Below are 22,901 nucleotides of genomic sequence, written 5' to 3'. Positions count from 1 at the left end.
TCGGGTTTTATCAATCACTTTAGAAGCATTAGCAATACTACCACATTTATAGTTTCAATTCTTACAACTCTTACCACTCATAGTTGACATCTGAATTTAATTGAACCAGCATTTCCTGAAATTTTCAAGACAATGGAAGTATAATATCAATCCAAAGCAAACACAGCCCACACTCTACAGATGAATTATATAACAGAATGCAATTGCATCTCTCAGATTAATAGTTACAAATTTGCCCACGGTTTCGATTGACGGTGAATGGGTGCGCTGTTAAGACACTCCTTGCAATAGGTACAAATCGGCCGTGGGTACTTAGGTAGTCTTAACTAGAAAAAACAATAATTCTACAAATTTAATTTCCTCAACATTCAAAACGGACTCAAATGCATATCTCAGCTAGGGTCAAGAACCCGCTTGTAACTGAGACCGATCATAAAACTCTATTTAGAAGGTATTTTGGGTTCTCTTGTCAGATAAAGGACAAGTTTGTACAGAGCTCATACAATATCTTTTCCCCTTACATTTTCTCAAAGGAGAGACAAGCACAGGCTTGAGCTAGTTGCAGTCCCAGTCCCACGAATGAAATTTGGAGAAGAATCAGTGCCTTCACACAGTCCACAAAAATTTTACAAAATAAGCAAGCAATCAATCAAGGGGTATTTATTATGCCAAAATTGCCAGGGACTTGTCATCAAACCTCATCCCTTGTGACATACCACTAGTTTGGGGCTACACCGTAGTGGAAACCTGCCGAACAGCTTGAAACTCCGTTGTCTAACCAGTGAACCAAGAACCAGGTGGCATTATCATGTTTTTTATGGATACATGCAAATACCGCATGGATCAATTTGACTAATGTCTTGCAACCTTTCTTATGATTTTCAAGAATTTGATCTGTAAAGTGCCGAAGTGATTAGTTATAGATTGAATTAATACACATATCCCCACATCCTATGCATAGATAAAATCTCAAGATATAGCTTTTGCAAAGATAACTGTAGAATCCTCAGGTTGGGTTCATCGCCGTCAATTTATAGTTTAGCCACTATTGGCAGCTCTCACAAGTCAAAATTAAAATAATAGCGGCATTGCCTCCAAAGTGAAGCCAAATATTCCATAAAAGTTTATGACCGTGCCTTTGCACTTAGCGTCACCAGTAATCTCCACAAGAACATTTTCCATCCTGAAAATGATGGAAACGATGAGCATCCCTAACAACTATACCTCTGTCAACAATCTTAGAAATGACCTTGATAGCTACATGGCAATCACCACACACACGAAGATTTTTCCCAATTCGGATTGTTATCCCAGGGGATGTGCTAATAAGTCCAAAGGCAATGGCCAACTTCTCACTATGGTGGCTGAGAAGAAGTTCCTTTTGTTCCTCCTCTACATCATGCAGAACAAAATTCGTGTCAGGAATATAACCTGCCTGCCTCATTTGTCCGGCCAACTCTTCTAAGGCAATGTAAATCTCCTCTGTTTGCGGATGTGATCTGTCTCCCACAACAAATCTATGCATCTTGTGCTTGACCTCAATCCAGCTGCATCCCGGCTGTTTCTTGACCCCTCGATATTCCATCAAATTTCTCACATTGGTCGCATCATCCCATCTACCTGCAGCAGAATAGATGTTTGACAACAGCACATATTTCCCGGCATCTTGTGTTTTCAAGTCAAGAAGGCATTCTGCTGCTCGTTTTGCCATTTCTATATTGCCATGGATTCTGCATGCACCAAGCAAGGCCCCCCATACAGCACCATTCGGCTTAACCTGCATTTTGTTGACAAAGTCCTCTGCCTCATCCAGACGCCCAGAACGACCAAGAAGATCCACCATGCAGACATAATGCTCTGTTCCTGGAGTGATGCCATAATCTCGGCTCATAGAACTGAAATAACGACGCCCTTCATCTACCAGGCCTGCATGGCTGCATGCAAACATTACTCCCACAAAGCTTATTTCATTAGGTTTTATGTTTGCCTGCAGCATTTGTTCAAACAAATCAACAGCTTTCTTGCCTAATCCATACTGTGCACATCCTGTAATCATAGCAGTCCACAATACTACATCGGTTTTAGGCAATTTATCGAACACTTTAAAAGCGTCAGCAATACTACCACATTTTGCATACATGTCAACAAGAGCACTTCCAACGAAGGCAGCCATCTCATATCCAGTCTTCATAGTGTGTGCATGGATATGCTTGCCCTGTTCCAAAACCGCAATGCTAGCACATGCCTTCAATGCGCTAGTGTAAGGAAACTCATCCAGTTTAACGCCTTCAACGAGCATTCTACGGAATAATTTCAGAGCCTCCTCTCCTTGCCCGTGTTGAGCATATCCAGCAATCATGGCATTCCAAGAAACAGGATTTGCTATTGACACGTCAAAATATGGTCTCATTGGATCAGAATACACATTCTGAGCATGTCCAAAACTCATTCCAATCTTCATAACGTTACATTTGTCAGACATTTTGTCAAACACCTTGCGTGCAATCTCTATACCACTGCATTTGGTATACATGTCCACAAGAGCATTTCCCACAACAACATTTAAATGAAACCCAGTTCTGATAACATGACCATGGATTTGCTTCCCCGGTTCTAAAACCCCTAAGCTGGTACAAGCACCAATAGCAATACAAAAGCTATACTGATCCAACCGGATACCTTCATTTAGCATTGGATATATGAATTCCAAAGCTTCGCCAAAGCAATCATTCTGTGCATATCCCGCAATCATCGCGTTCCACGACACAACATCTCTCCTCGGGATCTGGCAAAACAGTTCCTGAGCCTCTTCCACATAACCGTTCTGAAAATAGCCTGCAATCATTCCATTCCACGAAAAAGAGTCTCGTTCACGCATTCTGTCGAACGCTCTGCGTGCATCAATAATACTACCACATTTCGAATACATATCAATAAGGGCATTCTCAACAACAACATCAATCTCTAATCCAATTCTCAGAATCTGATCATGAACCCCCCTGGCCCGTTCCAGATCCGCAACACCCGCACACGCTTTCATTATGGTAGCATAAGTAAACTTGTTCGGCGACACCAGTTGGCTCTGCATTTGCTCGAAAAGTTTGAGGGCTTCCTCGTATTGCCCATTCTGAGCGTACCCCGTGATCAACGAAGTCCACGAGATGACATCTCGTTCAGCTATATTGCCGAACACTTGGCGTGCAGTATACAAATCCCTGCATTTTATGTACATGTTTACTAAATTGTTTTGTAAGAAGAAATGCTCTTGAAACCCACATTTGATGATGTGGGCATGTGCGATCTTTCCATTCAACAGCGATCTGATGTTGGCACAGTCATTCAAGAGACGGGAAAGGGTATAGGAATCTGTAAAAACCTTTATGGATTCCAGTGCTGATATGGTATCAGTACAGGTTTCATAAAAAACTACTTGCTGATTGCTAATTTTCAATAGCCTGAAAGAAAAGATGGTGGTGATGCTGTGAATTTTAAACTGCCTGTCGAGGAACAGCATTTCTTGGGTGAATGAAAATTTATCATCAAGAGAAAACTATAGATTAATTTCAAGCTCATAACCCAAAACACAAACAGGTAAAATCATTCACAGGTACAAACGTGATTATGTTTTACAAATGCCTGGTGCAATCGTTCATGCCAGAGGTATTGTTAGAATAGTTACACCAAAGGTCCTTTTTTTAAATGCGGTTAGGGTTTAGCCTTTTCCTTTTCATTTGACATCTGTCCTAATGTTTATACACATGAAACACGCTATCGGACGGTTGCCATTTAGACAGGCCGTAGTGTAACCAGTGCCCTGGAAAATTATGGAAATTTCAATTTTTTTATAAAAAATTTAGTAAAGATTTTTGTAAATCTAAATTATAATTGTTAAACTTCAAAATTGTAGTTGTTTATTTCTATTTCTATAAAACACAATTCAAATACAAAATTTTTGAAATTTTTTTACTCAAATTCTAACAAACAAAATTTTTGAAATTTTTTTACTCAAATTCTAACAAACAACTTCTGACCAGACAATTCCTCAGCCTTAGTAAAAGACTCGACGATTCCTTTAAACACGCCGTCTCTTTTGCTCCACCTATGAAACACCTGTCATTGTCAAATATCTATACATTGCCCGAATTTTTCCAATCGCCCAATGGCAGAGGAGCACTGCAATCACAATGAAATTGTAGTTACAGTAATAATGAAAGTAAGGCGCTGTACCGTGTGTGGATGGGAAAATCAGTTTCCCGGTGGATGACATGATGTCACATAGAGTATATTATTTTTTATATTTAAAATAATTTTTAAAATTTAAATTAGAAATTATATATTTAAATTATAAAATTATATTAATTTTAAAATTTAAATTAAAAAAATATGTAACTCAGATTTTGTACAGAAAATTATTATTATTATTTACATAGTTTTAAATATATTTATTAATATAATTAATAATTATATTTATTATTATTATTTATATATGGTTTTAAATATATATTTTTTAATATAGTTAATAATTATATTTTTTAAAGTTTATGAGTTTTAAATAGATGGTAATTAGATGTAGTGTTATGATATTTTATAATATTAAGGTGAGTGGTTTTATTTAAAGAATTAATATATGTATATAATGAATGTGAAGTTTATGGAGTATTTTGTAAAATTATTGAGGTGTCTAATATTTTGGGTGAACACATCACTTATTTTTGGGCACAAAATGTTGAGATAAAATATTAAAGAGTTTCTGACCAAGTATGTATGAAGGAATAATGATTATGATACTTAGAGTTAAATATAACCGTTAATGAAAAACATATATTAAATTAGTTTATTAGTCAGTTTCCTACTATTAAGTGTTCTAGTCTAAATTGGGACAAAACACATTAATATTAATTAGTCTATTAGCCAGTTTCCTACTAATAAGTGTTCTAGTCCAAATTAGAACAAAACACATAAAATTATAAAGTTTGACGACACTGGGTCAAATGAGACATAACTCCACAAAGTTGAGTACTATCTTATGAGGGTATTAAAAGCATTTTTTTATAGACTAGTTGCAATATTTAAGAAATGTTTTAATATTTGAATGATAACTTTTCCACATAGGTTCAAGTCTTATTGTAATATGATGTTTTATTGGGAGCTACTTATCTACTGAGTATGTTCACAATAAATAGTAAAAAGAGTAATAATAATATTTCAAAACAGAAAATATTTAAAAATTAAAACATTTTTTTATAAACTAGAATATCCTATGAGAGTATTAAAAGAATTTTTTTTATAAACTAGTTGCAACATTTAAGAAATATATTAATATTTGAATGATAACTTTTTCACATGGGTCCAAGTCTTATTGTAATATGATGTTTTATTGGGAGCCACTTATGTACTCAATATTTTCACTATAAATAGTAAAAAGAGTAATAATAATAATAATAATATTTCAAAACACAATAAATGAAAATATTTAAAAATCTATTTTTTTAACTTGCAGAGTATATAGCATGTATAACTTATTAAACATTAAGGGAGTCTCATACACCAATTTAATGTCTCATTTGACTATGACATTAAATTATTATTATTATTATTTAAAAATAAATATTTTTTATGATTAAAATATTAAAATAATATGTATAAAAGAAAGATGTATAAGTATCTATTTTTGTTATGGAATTTACATGTATAAGGGATTGTGTCTCAAAGAATTCAATACAAAAATATTTATTGATGTTTTTCCTCATTACCCTGCATGTTATAGCTTGGATATAATATGTATATAAGTTTTTGACATAAAAATGATTTAGCGAGGAATGGTGGGTGGAGCAACATTTGTTATAGAGTCATCGACATAAATCTAACATTTGTCACAGGCATCAACACGAGTGGGAGACTTTTGCAAGCCTGAACACATTCCCTTCCCTCCATCCTCCACCCTTTAAGTTGTTATATTTCTTTTGTTGCAACATTTTTGCGCTAACATCATAGGAATGTTCTATTCCTTTGGTGTATCTTTGAACTTTAGGGGCAATTGCTAGTTTTATTTAGTTTATTTTAATGTCATAGCAATTCAAAACATCAGAGTTCATGAATATGAATATGAATGTTCATAGCAATGTCTCTATCAGAGCGAAGATAAGCATGTGTGAAATTGTAATGAGGTTGATGTTTTTATCCATTGAGTGTAAATTGGTTGGTGCATAAGAAGTAAGTTTTATCAAATTTTAGACTTAAATTTAATAAAATAATAAAATAAAGCATAAAATAATTGTCGAAAGTGTAATTTTGAAAATTGTTTCCGTTTTAATTGTCAAAATTGTTTTGCTTGGCTAAGAGTTTGTCTTTTTAGAATGTAAGAAAATAGGTTAAAAACCCAAAACCTAGAGAAATATGTTAGGAGTGAAAGTCTCCCTCCTTGTAGATCACTAGCCAAAGTTATTTTAGGTGACCTAGTTTTACTTTAATAACATTGAGGATTCAAAAGTTTCCCACTCTCTTAAAAATTTGTCAAAATTATATTAATGTTGAAGTTCAACCAAATCTTATACCATCTTCATCTTTTCACAATATTTTTTTTAAGAAGATATTTTCCATTCAACACTTAAACTAACTTTAACTTAAATATACTATAATAATTTGAAAAAAAAAATTAATATTTTTTTATTTTCATATTGGTGCTCTCCTCGATTGGGGTGTGAGCTGGAGAGCATAAGACTTGCCCTTGCCCGTCGATTTTTATGACAATCCCAAGATGATCTTCCACCACCCTCCACATGCACGAAGCACATGTAGAGGTGGCTTTGTGCATGGTGTTAATTAATGTCATCCCTGAAGGTGGCAGAGGCATTATCACAGTGCTTGCTTTTGGCTTTTTCACTGGTAAGTTCTGCAAGTTTTATGTTTGTGAGTCTCGTTCGAATTGGATCTGGTCTGAGTTGCACAACGACTTGGGGAAGACATCATTCGTGAGTCTTCACTAAGTGTTGGTTCAGTCTGAGTTGGTTCATGCCTACTTTCATGGGCATGTTTTTAGTCTCAAACCCTATATCCTTGCTCCTATGGCTTGCTATATATGTATGTTGGTCTTTGGGATGAATGGTTATTCTTTAAATTGGTTGGTGTGGAAGGAGCCCTATTTGGACTCTCATATGGTTGTTACAGAATTGTGTGAGGATTCTTTTGTTTCCTATATTCCTATGTATGTGTTCTTTGGCATCTTGCTTTCGCGCATGGGCCCATGTTGGGTTTGGCCTATGGGCCGCTCCTAGTTCTCTTCTTATTTTTGTCCCCGACACAAGGGATTTATTTATTGTCTACATTTATGTGGTTTAGGCCTAGAACATTCAAGGTTTTGGTATTTGCGCAGTTCAATTTATAATTACATCCCTAGACATCTCGGGCAGAGTTGGATTCATGTTTGGATCAAGGACTTTTTTTATTTCCAATTTCTCATGTGGTTACATTGGCAGGTTCCCTGTTTTGGGTGACCCCCAAAAGCTTATTGCTCCTAGGTATAAGCTCCCCTCGGGTTGGCTCACAGGGTTCAAGTTAGTTGTTAAAATGCCTTGCAGGTACCTTAGCTTCATGGCTTGCACTGCCTCTAGAAAAGGCAAGCCTGCCAGGGGTTCTTGCAGTCGAGGTAAACAACCTAAAGAACCTCCTTATGACCAGTCAACCCAGCGCATCAGTTGGTAAAGCCTGTGGTTGAAAGTCTACATCCTGAATTATTAATGAAGCGGCCAATGCGTACCATGCGGGCAGCTCTACCTAGGTCCATCAACGTATTACAGAATGGGAAGAGGAGCTTAATCAAAAAGTTGATATTCTAGATAATAATTTGGATGATTGGCAGACTCTGGTGACTAACCCCGGTCATTCTCGGGGAAGATCCTCTTAATACAAACAAACTATTCATTTGTATTGGATAATGAAGAACCTCCTGGTTAAAGCTCTGGAGCATTTCCCTTCAGGCACACCCTCGTCCTCTCATGGGTTTCTAGATTACAACAAGGATTTTCAGAAGATTCAATTTCAACTTCAAAAGCATAATGGACGCCATAGTTCCATCCAATAGCATATTCCATGTATCCCTCAAATTGAGCTTCCAAGCTCTAGTGTGAAGGATCATGCTCTTGTTGATTCAGCTGATGACGAGTAGTTTAATGGTGCACCCCTTGTTTTGACTTTTATTGCATGCAGCAGTCTCATGCTTTTCAAAATGTTTACAATTCTCTAGATGATAAGAAGTATAAGGACACTCACACTTATTTAGCATGCCTTGCTAGACTTGCAATATTTTATTTTTGGATGGCTTATCATGCCATTAGGTGGTCAACGGACCTGGTTTCCCTCTAGGCAAGTTGAGGCCACCTAACCATCTAGAATTTGGATGTAACTTGCCCTTTTTATAAATAATGAATAGAAAGATCCTACAAAGCTTACAAAAAAATTGTACACTCATATACATATCTATTTAAGAACATGACTTGCAAACTTTTGAATTTTTAATAAATAGATGAAAAAGATTTCATGTTAACCAAATATTCTTACTCTAATGCAGATATGGAGGGTTGTGATTTCATAGGAGTTATCATCTTGCACGTTACACATCATTTAATAATCATATTTTAATAATAAAATAGAAACCACACTCTTTGTGTTTCAATCCATAAGACACTCGGTGCATTTGTCCAATCGTTTCAATCCATTTACCCGTTCGTTTCGAGTGGAAGATTGCTCATGAGATGAGGGAAGGCACTAATCATGTGTAGTTTCTTCATTTCGAGGGGAATATTGTTACTTAGATGAGCCAAGGATTGGCGAAGGCCCTTGATCATGTGTAGTCGTTCTTTCGAAACAAGAATCCTTAACTCGATTATGGATTTTACGAATGGAGTCTTCTAATGAGGTGGAGGAATTGTTTGGATAGTTAAAAGTGTGTTGAATTCAGGTAAAAAAATTCAAAAAATCTTGTAGAGAGTGTTTGAATCTTGTTTTTATAATAAAAATGAATTCAGCACCATCAAAAATATCTAAAACACCTAAAATTTTAAAGTTTAACAACTATAACTTAGATTTATAAAAATCCTTACCAAATTTTTCTAATTATTTGACTAATTGACCTCACCCATATTGATGCTATTCCAGAATATTTCTGAAATCCGCAATGGATATAATTTCAAGTCTTGGTTTTTTGAAACGGGTGTGAAGGGATTTCCACGTTTAGCCCATCGACGCGATGATCTCAATTTCAATTTTCGTCGATTCTCCGGGTGAAGATGTGTTTGAGGAAGCGGGTCATTCTCCGGGTTTTGGATCTCGTCTGTTATGGTGAGAATGGGAGGCAAAGCCTATGAAGATGTGTTTACGGAAGCAAGGGCATCCAACGGCTTTAGGGTTTTCTTCCCGTGTTGTGCAAGTAACTCTCCAACTGCAACCTTTATTAAGCGATGCATAATAAACATTTAGAGAGATTACTTCAACCTTGAAAGCAGGATAATTATGTTTAGCTTAGAGGATGAGTTCGCAGACGTGGGACCCTGCTCAGAGAATTTTATCAGCGGAAAATTTTCATGGATGGCAAAACATTATGAGAATTCTGTTAATTTTTTCTAAAAAAATGAAACACCAGTGCTTGAATTATGTTTTTTATAATGAAAATATATTCAGCATCATTAAAAACCCACTCAAAATTTTCAAACTTGATAGCTGTAATTTATATTTCTCAAAATTTATGCTAAATTTTATCAAAATCTCACCCTAATTTGAAAATTTGAAACTTCATTAAACTACACAGAAACTCATTGCCAATAGGCCTTGCCCATAGTCCTTGCCGATCATCGATCATAGACACTAGTCAGAGCCAGTCTCATAGCAGCCTCAGAAAACCATTATAACTTGTATGAACCTTGCCTTCCAAAACAAAAATATCTCATGGAAGAAACTTAATATCCTTACTACAATATCTTCATCGCAATTGTCCATAAATATGACAACCTTCTTCGAGGACTTTCTCATTCGGCTTGAGTGTCACATAAAAAATTTCTAGATCTATGATATATGCTATTTTGAGGAGATGAATCGAAATGGAAAACTTGTCTCAATAAGCAATGGAAGACTCTAATTTAGTAGGGTTTAGGCACTGCCCTATCTGACATTGATATCAAAATTTAACATTTACTGCATGAAAATATTAAAGGTATCATTGTATGAATAGCATAAAGAAATATTCGTTCATGAACTTAGCACTCCTCTTGCTTGTGATTTAATAATAGAACAGAGGGAAATGAAGTAGTTTGGGTCATATTTTGCAAATGAATAATAAGGTTTACAGAGAAACAAGTAAATTGCAATAGGGTTATAATTAAATTTTAGATAAGTTTTTTTTAAGATATTTGTTCATATTAGAAAATTTCATTTCAAAATTATTTTTTCATTCTTACTCTTTATAAAAAATTAGTGAAACTATATGATTAGTATTGCTATATATTAAAATAATTAACAATTATGGTTTGTAAATGTAGTTGTAAAATGTATCTTTAGGGTAGGATTGGTTTCAATTTATTTCAAAATCTTGAAAATTATCATTTAATATACATCTTAACTTTAAAAATTAAGAAATAATACAATATTCTATTTATAAATAGTTACTTGTACTATATAGTTTATTTTGGATGTTTTTTGAAATATTAAATGCTTTTTACCCAAAATTTTGAAATATTAAAATTTTATAATTATATTAAGTAAATATAAAATTGTAAATATAATTAATGATAATAAACATATAAATTTAAAAATATAAAGAAATTAATTTTATTTTTTTATTTATTATAGAGATTACAAAATTGGCTTACAAAATTATTATACATTTTTGCATGTTAATTATAATATTAAATTTTTTAGTTAATAGAAAAATTATTTTGCTGCTCTTTAATAAAGAAATGTATCAATTACTTAATTATTACGTATCTCACACATTTAATTATGGAATGCAATAAAAACAAAAACAAATTTGATGTGAACCATATACTCTTAGCTCATTTTTTGAGGAACTGGGCAATAACATGTCCAAATTGACAACTAAATCCACGGAAAATAAATAACAATAAAATAAATTACAAAAGTTAGAAAACTAATTTTTAAAATTACACTTTGTTAAATTGGAAAATATTTCAAATATTTAACTAAATTAATAAACAATCAACAAAAACTCAATACATAATACTTAAGAGAAACAAAATAATAATAATAAGATCAAAATCCTCAACTCTAACCATTGCACTTCAATGTTCTATCTCTTGTGTCATTGTTTGTGATAGATGTACTAGAAGTACTATATAATTCATTCACTATGATTACTTCTTAAATGTGATTAGATCATGGATTAATAGAAGAGGTAGATGTAATATCCTTTTTGATTAAGTTATTATGTACCTGCAAGTAACAAATTATGCATTCATTTAATAATCATGGCATTGTTTCAATTTAGTTAATAATCACCTAATTGGATTGTACTTTAGTTGATTCAAATTCAGTTCATGGAGGATATAGTTATGCAATTTCTTAAGAATACCATTAATAATCATGGCAATGTTTCAATTTAGTTAATAATCATCTAATTGGATTATACCTTAGTTGATTCAAATTGCAATGTTTCAATTTAGTTAATAATCATCTAATTGGATTGTACCTTAGTTGATTCAAATTCAGTTCATGGAAGATATAGTTATGCAATTTCTTAAGAATACATGAAACAAGTTTAATGATTATTTCGCAAGCAATTATCTTGATTACATTGCATAAAATAAATAATAATTTCCATGTGTTGATAAGCACTCAATGAATTTATATTCTTATAAGTTATTGATGTTAAATAGATATATATTACATCAATCACCAAAAAAAATTGGAGCTTATATTATAATAACTACATTTACATTTATGAGTTGGGAGGTACATTGCTTTTTTTTTTTAGAGAGAAAAAGCATCATTGTATTATATTGAGACAATATAAAAGCTTCAGAAGATACAAAAGGTGGCTCAAAGATGCAGCCACGATAGAAGCACCGAGGACAGATACAACATCATAGATCCATAAAGAAACCAATAGACATACCTCTGTACATCACAAGCCAGATCATGACATATTTGAACTGAGGATCTTTTATAGGTCGGCCAAAAAGCACGTCAAATGCATCAGCACAAGGATAAAACCAAAAAACATTTCAGAAGAAAACTAAGGAGCATTAGGATTTAATAACCAGGGATAAAGAAATCCTGGACAAAACAGGAATTCTCTCCCTCTTTTACTTCCATAGACCATGACCCTGTGCCTAAGAGCAGACCTTCCTTAGATAGGCAATCAGCTTGGAGATTCTGAGCACGACAAATGTGTTGAATGGAACAATCTCTCGTGAGCCCCCATAAGAACATTATCTTGTCCATCTAGCCTGCCATGTGAGGGCTTCTTATGTGGCAAGCACCATTTACATGATCGATCACCGATTTGGAATCACCATAGATTGAAATAGCATGTAAATAAAAAAAAACACAGAAGGCAAGAAAACCCGCTAGAGCTCTAGCCTCAACCATACTATTAGAGCCTGTTCCTCTGTTCCAAGAAATTAGAAATTGAAGCTTCTCGTCCATACAAATGAGAACTCCGTAGCCACATATATTTTGTTGTTCAGCTCCGGCAAAGAATGCTCTGGGGTACCTGTTGAGGGAACATTCTTTTTCTTTCGTGATGGTTTTCTTCATTTTGGGCTGCCTTTTTGGAACTGAATCATAGATGGCTATGATGTGTTGCAGAATAGAATTTAGGGGTTCCTTTGAATCATTGAAGATTTTACAATTCCTCCACTTCCATGCGAACCATAGCACAATAATAATGAGAAATCTCCATGGCTCTCTTTGCCCACTCCACCATTCAAAAGCTGCATGGGTAGAAACAAAAACAACGTGAGGAAAACCATAAAGAATTGCCAGATCATACCAGATTTGCAGAGAGTATTTGCATTGGAAGAACATGTGATAATTGGACTCCTCAGTTGATTCGCACATCGAACACCTGCTTGGACCGTGCCAACTCCTTTTCCTTAAGTTATCCCACTTCAAATTCTTGTTGTTGAACACCAACCACAAAAAGAAGATTAATTTAAGGGGGCATCCTGACTTCCAGAGGGCCAAAGGATATTTAGAGCTTGAGTGAGAGACCTTTGACTTAATCATATCAGAGTAAATATCTTTTACCCAGACCGGTAATTGAGCATTTGGCACTGTCCATATTAAGTGATCAGCCGACCCAAAGCGTTGAAACCTACAACTACCGAGAGCATCTTTGACAGAATTCCATAACAAAACTAGAGCCTCTGGCATATGAAAATCGTTGGCATCCTTCCATAAAGAGGCAGGGCCATGCCAGGCAGATATGAGCTTGCCCCATGTAAAGAAAGATACCATTCCTATGAAAGAAGGATAAAAGTCTCTCGGGTATGGATATGTTTTCGTGACCAACAAAAATGGGATCGATACCAATTAATATTCTGTTACCAGAATGGATCCTCCACTTCAGATTCTTTAAAAAGTATTGCTCAATTTTCCGAAGACTAAGCCAAATAGCAGATCCATGCTTAGTTCCAATCGATCCTGTTTTGAACCAGTATTCCAGATTTTTACCTTTCATGTATTTCATTTTAACAGTGATACTCCATGGCCCTTCCCAGAAAATACCTCTCCACAGCGATTTACATAGGAGCACTTTACCAAAAGCCCTTAAATCCATTAGTCCCCAGCCTCCCAACCGCTTGGGTAAAGAGATTCTTTCCATTTTGATGAGATGGAATTTCCTCTGATCTAGCTTACCGCCCCAAATAAAATTAGCCGAAACCTTGTTCATCTTGTGTATAATGCTTGCCAGGAGGAAGAATATATGAGCCCAATAAACAACCAACTGTGATAATGCTTCTTGAGTTAAAATAATTATGCCTGCCAATGATAGACTCCTATATTCCTAGGCTGAAATCTTATTGTAATACCTTTCTATTAACCATTGCCAATCAGTCTTGGAGTATCCCTTAGCTTTGAGCCGAAAACCTAAATATTTTAGGCCATCCTTGAGCGATCTCGTCTCTATTCCAAACAACTCAGAGATCCATTTCACCAATTCCATGTTGATATCATTGTGGAAGAAGGTGGATTTTGCCTTGTTAATTTGAAGCCTAGTGGCTCTTTGGAATCTATCAAGAATGTCATTTAAACATATCCAAAACCCTGCAAAGCATTGCAAATATGAGCACATCATCAACAAAGAGGTTGTGCGATATGAAGTTATTTCTGCAAATCTTGACAGGCCTGCATCTATTTTCGAAAACTGCTTTGTTTATATGGATGCTGAGAGAGTTCATTGCTAGGATAAACAAAAGAGGCGAGAGGGAGCATCCTTGACGAAGCCCCCTTTCAGCTGGAAAAAAAGGGGAAGGCATTCCATTGATGATGACCGCGTAGTTCACATTTTCTACGCATGCCATGATCCACCTGATGGAATTAGATCTCATTCCAATCTTAGCCAATAAACATCTAATAAACCCCCAGTCTAAATAATCATAGGCCTTTTGCAAGTCAATTTTCAAGATGGCCACATCTAATTTTTTTGATATCATAGAAAACAGAGACTCCTGAGTATTAGCCACGACATCCAAAATATTCCGCCCTTTTAGAAAAGCATGTTGATCCTTAGTGAGGAAGGTGGCCAGAGTTTCTTTTATTCTTTCAGCAATAATTTTTGTGATGATTTTAAAAGTAATATTGCATAGTGAGATCGGCCTGAAATCATGAAAAGATTCCGCATCCACCTTTTTAGGAATTAGGGCAATCTGAGTGGATGTTGTGAACTGGTGAATACTGCCTGAGATTCTAGATGCTTCAACCATCGTTAGTAAATCTTTCTTAATGATATCAAAAAAATGAGTAAAAAATTCTATTGTCCAGCCATCCGGGCCTGGGAATTTGTATTTTTTAAAGGCCTTCATCACTCCAAGAAGTTCATTCTCTGTTATTGGCTGAAATAGGGATTCATTTTTTTCATCATCAAACATTTGAGGAACCAGGTCGATACCCCATAGAATGTCCTGAAAAGCACTGCCATCCCTTCTTCTATATTGACTCTTAAAATGTCTTACAGCTTCCTTTGAGATGTCTTGTTGAGAGACGAAAAAACCACCCTTTCCATCACTTATTTTCCATATGGTGTTTTTCTCGCGTCTGGCGTTTGCATACTTATGAAAAAACTTTGTGTTTCTGTCCCCTTCTTTGAGCCATATTGCCCTGCTTTTGAGTCTCCATGAAGATTCTTCCTGCTTCAACAAAATTTGTTTTTTTCTTTCGAGATCTCTTATGCGGCACTTCATGCTAAAAGGACAAGAGTTTGCATCCATAGTCTTTAAAATGTTGTCCAGCTCCCGCTGTGTTTCCTGAATCGCCTGTCTGTCCCTTTTCCTTTTTTCAAGTTGCCATTCTTTAACCACCTTTCTCACAGCAACCAGCTTGTCTCTAAAAGTCAAAAACGAGGGGGACATAGCTCTAGCAGATAAATCCTTCCATTCTTTGGTGATGACATCATTGAATACTGGATCTTCTAAACATGTTCTATTGAATTTGAATGGGTACCCCTTTCTGAATCGTTTTTCCCACCAGCTAAGAAGAATTGGCCTATGGTCAGATACAAATGCATTCCCAACTGATGAGAATGGCATGCCCATTTTATCTATAATGCTAACATGCACTATAAACCGATCAATCCTTTTGGCAATATACGCCTTTTCTGCTCTACCATTATCCCACGTAGGCATCATTTTCGATGGGGTGATATCCACAAGGTTCTTGTTCAGAAGTTCAAACTTTATACGGTCTGCAAGCGGATCCCTTTTTCTGCAACATCCCCAACATTCATCAGAGCTTAATGTTACGTTTAAGTCACCTGTAATCACCAGATATTCAATATCAACAATTTCTGAGGCAAATAACTTCTCCCAAAAAGGAGTCCTGATCTTATAAGGCGCATAGGTGTTTAAAATATTTATAGGGAAGCCTTTTCCTTTGATAGAAGCTGAGATAATAATGCTAGCGAAACACTTGTAAGCTTTGGCTCTGATCCATTCAGGATCCCATAATACTGCCAAGCCCCCTGAAAAACCTCTTGCCTCCGAGGCTACCAGATACCATGAAGGGAACATTTTCCTAAAATAAGATATGGATACATGGATGTTGTGCATAGTTTCTTGGATTAAAATTATTTTCGGCCGAGCTGAGTAGAAAATATCCTTTATTGCCAAAAATTTTAGGTCTGCGCCCAGACCTCTAATATTCATAGATATAATGAATGTCATTTGGAAGATTCTCCAGCCACGCTTGCTCTAAGAGACTGAGACTCTGACATATCATATATGGGAACATCGGCCAGGGAAAGGTTCCTTACCCCACTATCTGTAACAGTAGTCCTCCCCCTAAAATGTCTGCTACCTCCCCTGTGCTTCTTTCTCACAGTTATATTCTTTGCAGAGACCGGGCTAATGAAAGGAGAAGCAAGATTTCTTGGTTTGTGGATAGTCAATGGCTCCAACTCGAGAGATTTTCTACTAAGTAAAAAGTCTAAATCACTGTCACATAGATTTGTTGGAGATGAAGCTGGGGAGTTAACTAGAGTGATAACCGTAATTGGCTCTTTTCCTTTCTTTGATGATAAAATATTTTTATTAGGTGTCGGCAATGAAGAAGAAATAGGAATGGGGAGGGGCCCCACAGAGAGATCCTTAAGCTGAAAAGGCACAGGGGACGGAACAACTTTGTCATCTCTCGGTTCTGGAATGGGCACACATTGAATAGTTATAGGCCTGCTCAACATAGGGCAATCAAACTTAACCGGGCTACCAAGTCTGGATACGGGTTTATGAGACATGTCCAGAAACAATACCCGCGGAGATAATGAAGCTTTAGGATCCAGGTTCATAGGATGTTGTTCATCCAACAATTCTGTCGCAAATAAGTTGGCAGAAGAAGAAGGGTGGCCCTTTTCTGAAAGCATAGGAGAATTTATCCTAGACTTTCGATGAAAAACCCTGCTTTTTGGAGCCAGATGCCGAGGGAAATTTTTTATGAGGTGGCCTGTTTTGTGGCATGCGGAGCATCTGAATGGGATGCCCTAGAAATCCAATCTTTGTTTGATTTTCAAGTATCTCCATGCTATCTCAATGTGATCTCGATAACCCCCCCTATAGGCCTTCTCAATGATAATCCACGCTATTCTCTTTTCTTTCTCTCCAAGACACCAAGGATCTACGTAGACAAATCTACCAATTGAGTTGCCTATCTCCTCAAGGATCTCCTTGGACCACATCTCCAGGGGAAGATTTGGGAGTTTTACCCGGATCAGGTTATTTGAGGGTGTATTTTTCAATGGGTCATACCCAATATACCACCTATAAAGAGCAAGGAAACTCCTTATAAAAACCCAAGGACCCTTGAGGATAGCTTCGACATCACTAGCATTCAAGACGTGAAAGCAATACCACTCCTTCATGAGGTTAGAGATAATGGGAGTGTATCTGATCACTAGTTTCCAATGGATTGCTAACCATTTGCTCATTGCGGCATCGTCCATTTCCGGAAAATGCCACCTACCGACCAAGGCGAGATCCTGTAAACTTTCAATTCTTCCAGTCAGATGAATGCTATCCAGCTTGATAGCAGAAGGCAGAGATGTGGTTTTGACAGGGTTCCAGGATTTATTATAGTGGTTCATATGCTCGTGTGTAACCTTATCCTCTTGTTGAGAGTTGTCTCTCCTCCTGGATGACCGCCCTTCCCACTCCCTGTCAGCACCATGCAATGAAGAGCATAATATGGAATAATCAATATTCAATCCCCGTCAATAAATATTAGACTTATTTTGAATGAAAATCTTACCTTTTAATTTGGAGATAATATTAATACTTGATGTATTCAAAAAATTGGAATTAAAATGTGTTATAAGTAATGTTACTATATTAAGTTTTATAAAATTCATGAGTGTAGAGTTTAAATGAAAATATTGTAATAAAATGTCTTATAAGCAGAAGAGAAGATTAAATCAACGCTATTGAAATCAATTCTCGTCATAGTTATAACTTCCATTGTATTGTAGCTCGTTCAATTTTTTTGATGCGGTCCAATTCCCAATAATTTTACCTTGATGATCAAGTCCAATATGTGTCTGGGAAACTTTACAGTTTAGGTTTTAATATTAAAGTCTATATTAAAAATTTAATAGGGTTTTAATATAGGTTTAAATATTAGAGTTTATATAATCGGTCTTAATATCAAAAGTTTATAATATTAGAGTTTATATTAGGTTTTATATAATAGAGTTTTAATATTAAATTTGTATAATAAGATTTATATAAAATGGTTTATGTTAAAGTTTATATAATATAATTTATATTAGGTTTATATGAGGTTTTAATATTAGGGATTTTAAATTAGGTTTTAGTATTAGGGTTTATATCAAGTTTTAATATTGAGATTCATAAAAAAAAGTGTGGTCAACCATGGCTTAATATATGATAGTCATGTTGAATAATGAGCTTATTTTTACTTATATGAAAAATTGTAATATTTAAACTCTATACTAATACTAATATTATAATTATATATTAATTAATATTAATATATTATAATTATAATATAATAATACTAAGATTTTATTTTTTATAATTATATATTAATTAATATTAATATTGAATCCTTACTATATATCATGTATCTAATAATGATTAATGTGGTTGATATAAACCTATTGATCTATATCAACAACATTTACTAATGTCGTTGTGTTAGTTAAGTCAACCACATTTACTAATGTAGTTGTGCTAGTTTTTAAATACTTTATCAGTTTATCTTAATTTGTAATTTTATATCATTTAAATATCAATTCATCTTACTTTATATTTTTTATTTTTATATCATTTACTACATTGTTTGTGTTATACTAATGCATTTGTTTCATATATTATAATTATATGAATTCCTTTGCTAGTATGGATTTTCATAAAATGTACTATAAAATTTACAGTTCTAGGTTTATGTACTCATTTCATACATTATGTTATTAGTGAATTCTTTTGTTTATATTATTTACTGCAATATTTGTGTCATATCATGTGTTTATTTTATATATTATATTATGATATTAGTAAAAAAAATTATATAGTTTTTTATAAAGTTTATTATACTTTTGGTATTTGGAGGTTCATGTTTGTTCAAACTTGGAAGTTGTGGTTGGTATTTTCATTGGCAAATCAAGGAACAAATTCACATTTTTCATGTTGACCATGTTGGCCTAAAATGCACAAGTCAGTCCCACATGATGAATGGGTTTGACCCCAAGGTCAAAAACCCCCTTCTAAATGTAGAATTTTGTAAAATTTTTCTACACATCAACTAGCTCTAATACCATGTATAACTTTTTCTACAAATCAACTAGCTCTGATACCATGTATAAATTACTTGTAGATCACTTGTTAATGCAATGTACTAAAGCAAAACACTTGATCTACTTCTATAAACAATTTAGCGGAAGCTTAATCGAATTGAGCAAGATTAATAAGAACACATATAACTAATATGGAGAAATCAAACACACATAACACAGAAGATATAACTAGGGGAAAGCACCAGCCTAAAACCCCATCTCTGTATTATCATACAAGTGGAAATATGTCCGGATTACACAAAGCCTTAGTTCGGAAGCTATCCAGCTCTCAGTACAATCCCTCTATTGCTCATAGACAGTCAAAGGCTTCTCACAAACCTTCTCTTCTGCCCTCCAAGCCTCCTATTTCTATGCACAATTTTTCCTGGGTCCTCCAGCTACAACCTGTGTGATTCTCACCTCACACACAACACTGACCTCTGAAATAACTGGACAAACTTGAAGGAGATAAATCCTCATCATGGATGAGTTTCCTTTATAGGAAAAATATCCATCCAATTGATAGTACATTGTCCCTTCTCTGATCTCAATTGGGTCTCTATCTGAACTGACATGCATCAGTTATCCATGAGTGAATACACAGTTATCTGAAAATAATAGTTGTCACATGCATGCAAGCATCAAAAAACTATATCGCACTAATTTAACAACTTGATAAATTAATCTAACTGAACTTGACTAAGTTAAACTAAGTCAATTGATCCTCTCAATATAGAACTCATCCTTAATTCCTCAATCAGTGGAGCAAATCAAGGACACATTCCCCAATCACTGGAGAAATTATTGCATGTCCTCACAAAGACTTCAAGTTTGATTTTCCTTAACTAATTAACTCATGGAGAATTAATTAATTAATATTCAAACTGCTGGTAAGACCAAATTCGAATTTTACTTCCTATTTTAGACCAGGGACTGTCTAAAAATAGGAATCCAACTTGAATTGCTAAAAATAGAACTTCTATTTTTCATTCCCTGTTGCAATCCAGCACTGATGCCCAAACTGTTATTTTTAGCAGTGCTATTTTTAGCACTTCTATTTTTTAGCAATTTCTTGTTGCCAATTTTCAACACTAAACCACATATAAATAGAATATCGTTGGAGATCATTTGGAATCTCATCTCATCCATCACATTTTATCTCAAACAAGAAGGTGATTCGGCCACATGTGCGAAGAAGGAAAGAATACATTCTAATTTGTGTTGACCATATGTTTGACTTTAGTTTTACCTGCGTTGACTTGGGCTCTGTTGCTTCTATTTAATCAAGATTTTGACTGATTTGGAAGGTCGGATTTATCTATGGTTCATTGACCCTTGTTTGACCGAAGTTTTGTTCTATTTCTGGGTCATTGACTACAAGTCAACTCTATCCTTTGACCAAGAATTACAGTGGTTCATTTAACTAAGGTTTGTCCGAATTTTAACCCTCTTTTTTAGAGCTACCCGAGGCTGAAATTTGACCCTTCTATTGCAAACATGGACTTTGACCAGAGTTGACTATTTTCTCTCTCAGTTGATTGGTTTGACTTGGATAAATTAAGATCATAGTTTGGAATCTTGTTTGGAATATTCTGATGTATTTTTTATGAATTGAATTATCTTTCATAAGGAAATATTTGTTGGGTTTTCCCCTTGTGGGTTTTTCCCTGGTTGCTAGCCTAAATATTGGTGTCTCTTGTTTTATAATTTACTATGATCTCTATTGCTCTATTGAAGAAAGTTACTGGCTAAAAATTTTCATGTATAGTTGCTTAATAATTGGAATGCTATAAGAAGACTTATCATTGGAATTAGTTAGCAATTTGAAACATTGCAATAGTCTTGATTCCACTAGAAAATCAGCATGGTATCAGAGGTTTAGTAAAGGGAAACAACATTGAGGTCACTTTGAAGAGCACCTTGAACATCATTGAGAAGCACTTTGAAGAGTTTTGGGATTCTACTTTTTGTTTTGGTTGGACATATTCATCATGAATCCCTTCATGAAGACTGAGAAGAAGCTTGAAGGAGCTACAAATTATAGGGCAAGGAAGGATATGATTGACCTAGTGCTTTCAAGGCACAAGGTCTTGAGTATTGTTACAAGCAAAATTACTTAACTAGTTGACCAAGAAGGAAAAACGTAAATTCCTGGAAGATGACATCTTGGCTACAAGGAGCATCATTATGGAATCTATTAGGGATCATCTAATTCCCTATATTGCTAACCACCAAACTTCTAAGGAAATGTATGATGGCATTACTAGATTGTACATTATCAACAACATAAATCAATCTATAAGTTTGAGGGGTTAACTTCTCAATATCAAGATAACAAATAATGATATTGTGGCATCATATTTTATAATTATATCTCAAATAATATATCAACTCGAAGCTAATAGAGTAGTATCTGACAAAGAATTGGTAGTTGTGGCAATGGGTGTTCTACCTGAATCTTGGGATCCTTTTGAAACAAGCATTAAAGGAAGAGAAAATCCAGCCTCCTTTGATAAGTTGTGGGTTTCCTGCACACAAGCAGAATCAAGACTCGTTTCCAAGGGCAAGATTGTAAATATAGGTGAAGTATCTGAAGCTTTTGCAACCCACTCAAAGAATAGAAAGGGAAGAAGAAACTTTGGAAGTTTTCAAAGAAGTTCAAGGAGAAGGCCTAACTCAATACTTGCTCCAAGAAGGGAACCTACTCCACAAAGAAGACCTCCTCCTCTGTCTCAAGATATAAGAGATGGAAGAGATATGACAAATGTTCAATGCTTCCATTACCAAGCATATGGTCCCTATCAGAATAATTTCCAACAAAGGAATGTTTCTCGAAGGGATGATTATCAAGGGAATGATGTTTGAAAGAAGAAAGGGAAGAATCATGCTTCTGCAACTAACCTTGATGAATTATCACACAAGAGGAGGCCTATAAAGAGAGATTATAATGATGAAAACTCATTGTATTATGCTTTTACAAGTTCCATTGTAGGTCATGATGAAATATGGTTGCTGGACATTGGTTCCTCTAGGCACATGACTAGAAGTTGTGAGAATCTCTCTGAATTGATTGAAAAGAAGATAACTCAAAGGGTTGAGCTTGGAGATAATGGAAAATACGAAGTTGAGAGCATTGTTTTTTCATCCTTTCAATTCGAATGAGGAGGTAATGTATCTATTAACAATATTTTATATGCTCCTAGTTTGAAGAAGAATTTGTTACCCATTTCATCTCTTGAAGACAAAGGATATATAATGTGTTTTTGTGGATGGGAAAGTTCTAGTATGGAAGAAGGATTCCTCCTTTGAATATGCTAAAGTCATGTTGACGGTGCTGGACTTGCTAGCATTCAAGTGGATCTCCCTAGTGAGAAGTCCCAACTAGAACTCA

The 22,901-nt window shown here is 34.9% G+C and overlaps 1 pseudogene; it reads right to left on the bottom strand.

Annotated features, from left to right (window-relative positions):
• Positions 1–215: 215 nt before the first annotated feature.
• On the bottom strand, positions 216–3,729 carry LOC149242830 (putative pentatricopeptide repeat-containing protein At3g23330 pseudogene; annotated as a pseudogene).
• Between the last annotated feature and the right edge of the window lie 19,172 nt (positions 3,730–22,901).

Source organism: Pinus tabuliformis, chromosome 8 (assembly GCF_031772625.1).
Source record: "Pinus tabuliformis cultivar Carrire ecotype Pingquan chromosome 8, CPIR1, whole genome shotgun sequence".
Taxonomy (NCBI): domain Eukaryota; kingdom Viridiplantae; phylum Streptophyta; class Pinopsida; order Pinales; family Pinaceae; genus Pinus; species Pinus tabuliformis.
The sequence above is the reverse complement of the archived record's forward strand: the minus strand, read 5'-3'. Positions and strand labels throughout refer to the sequence as shown.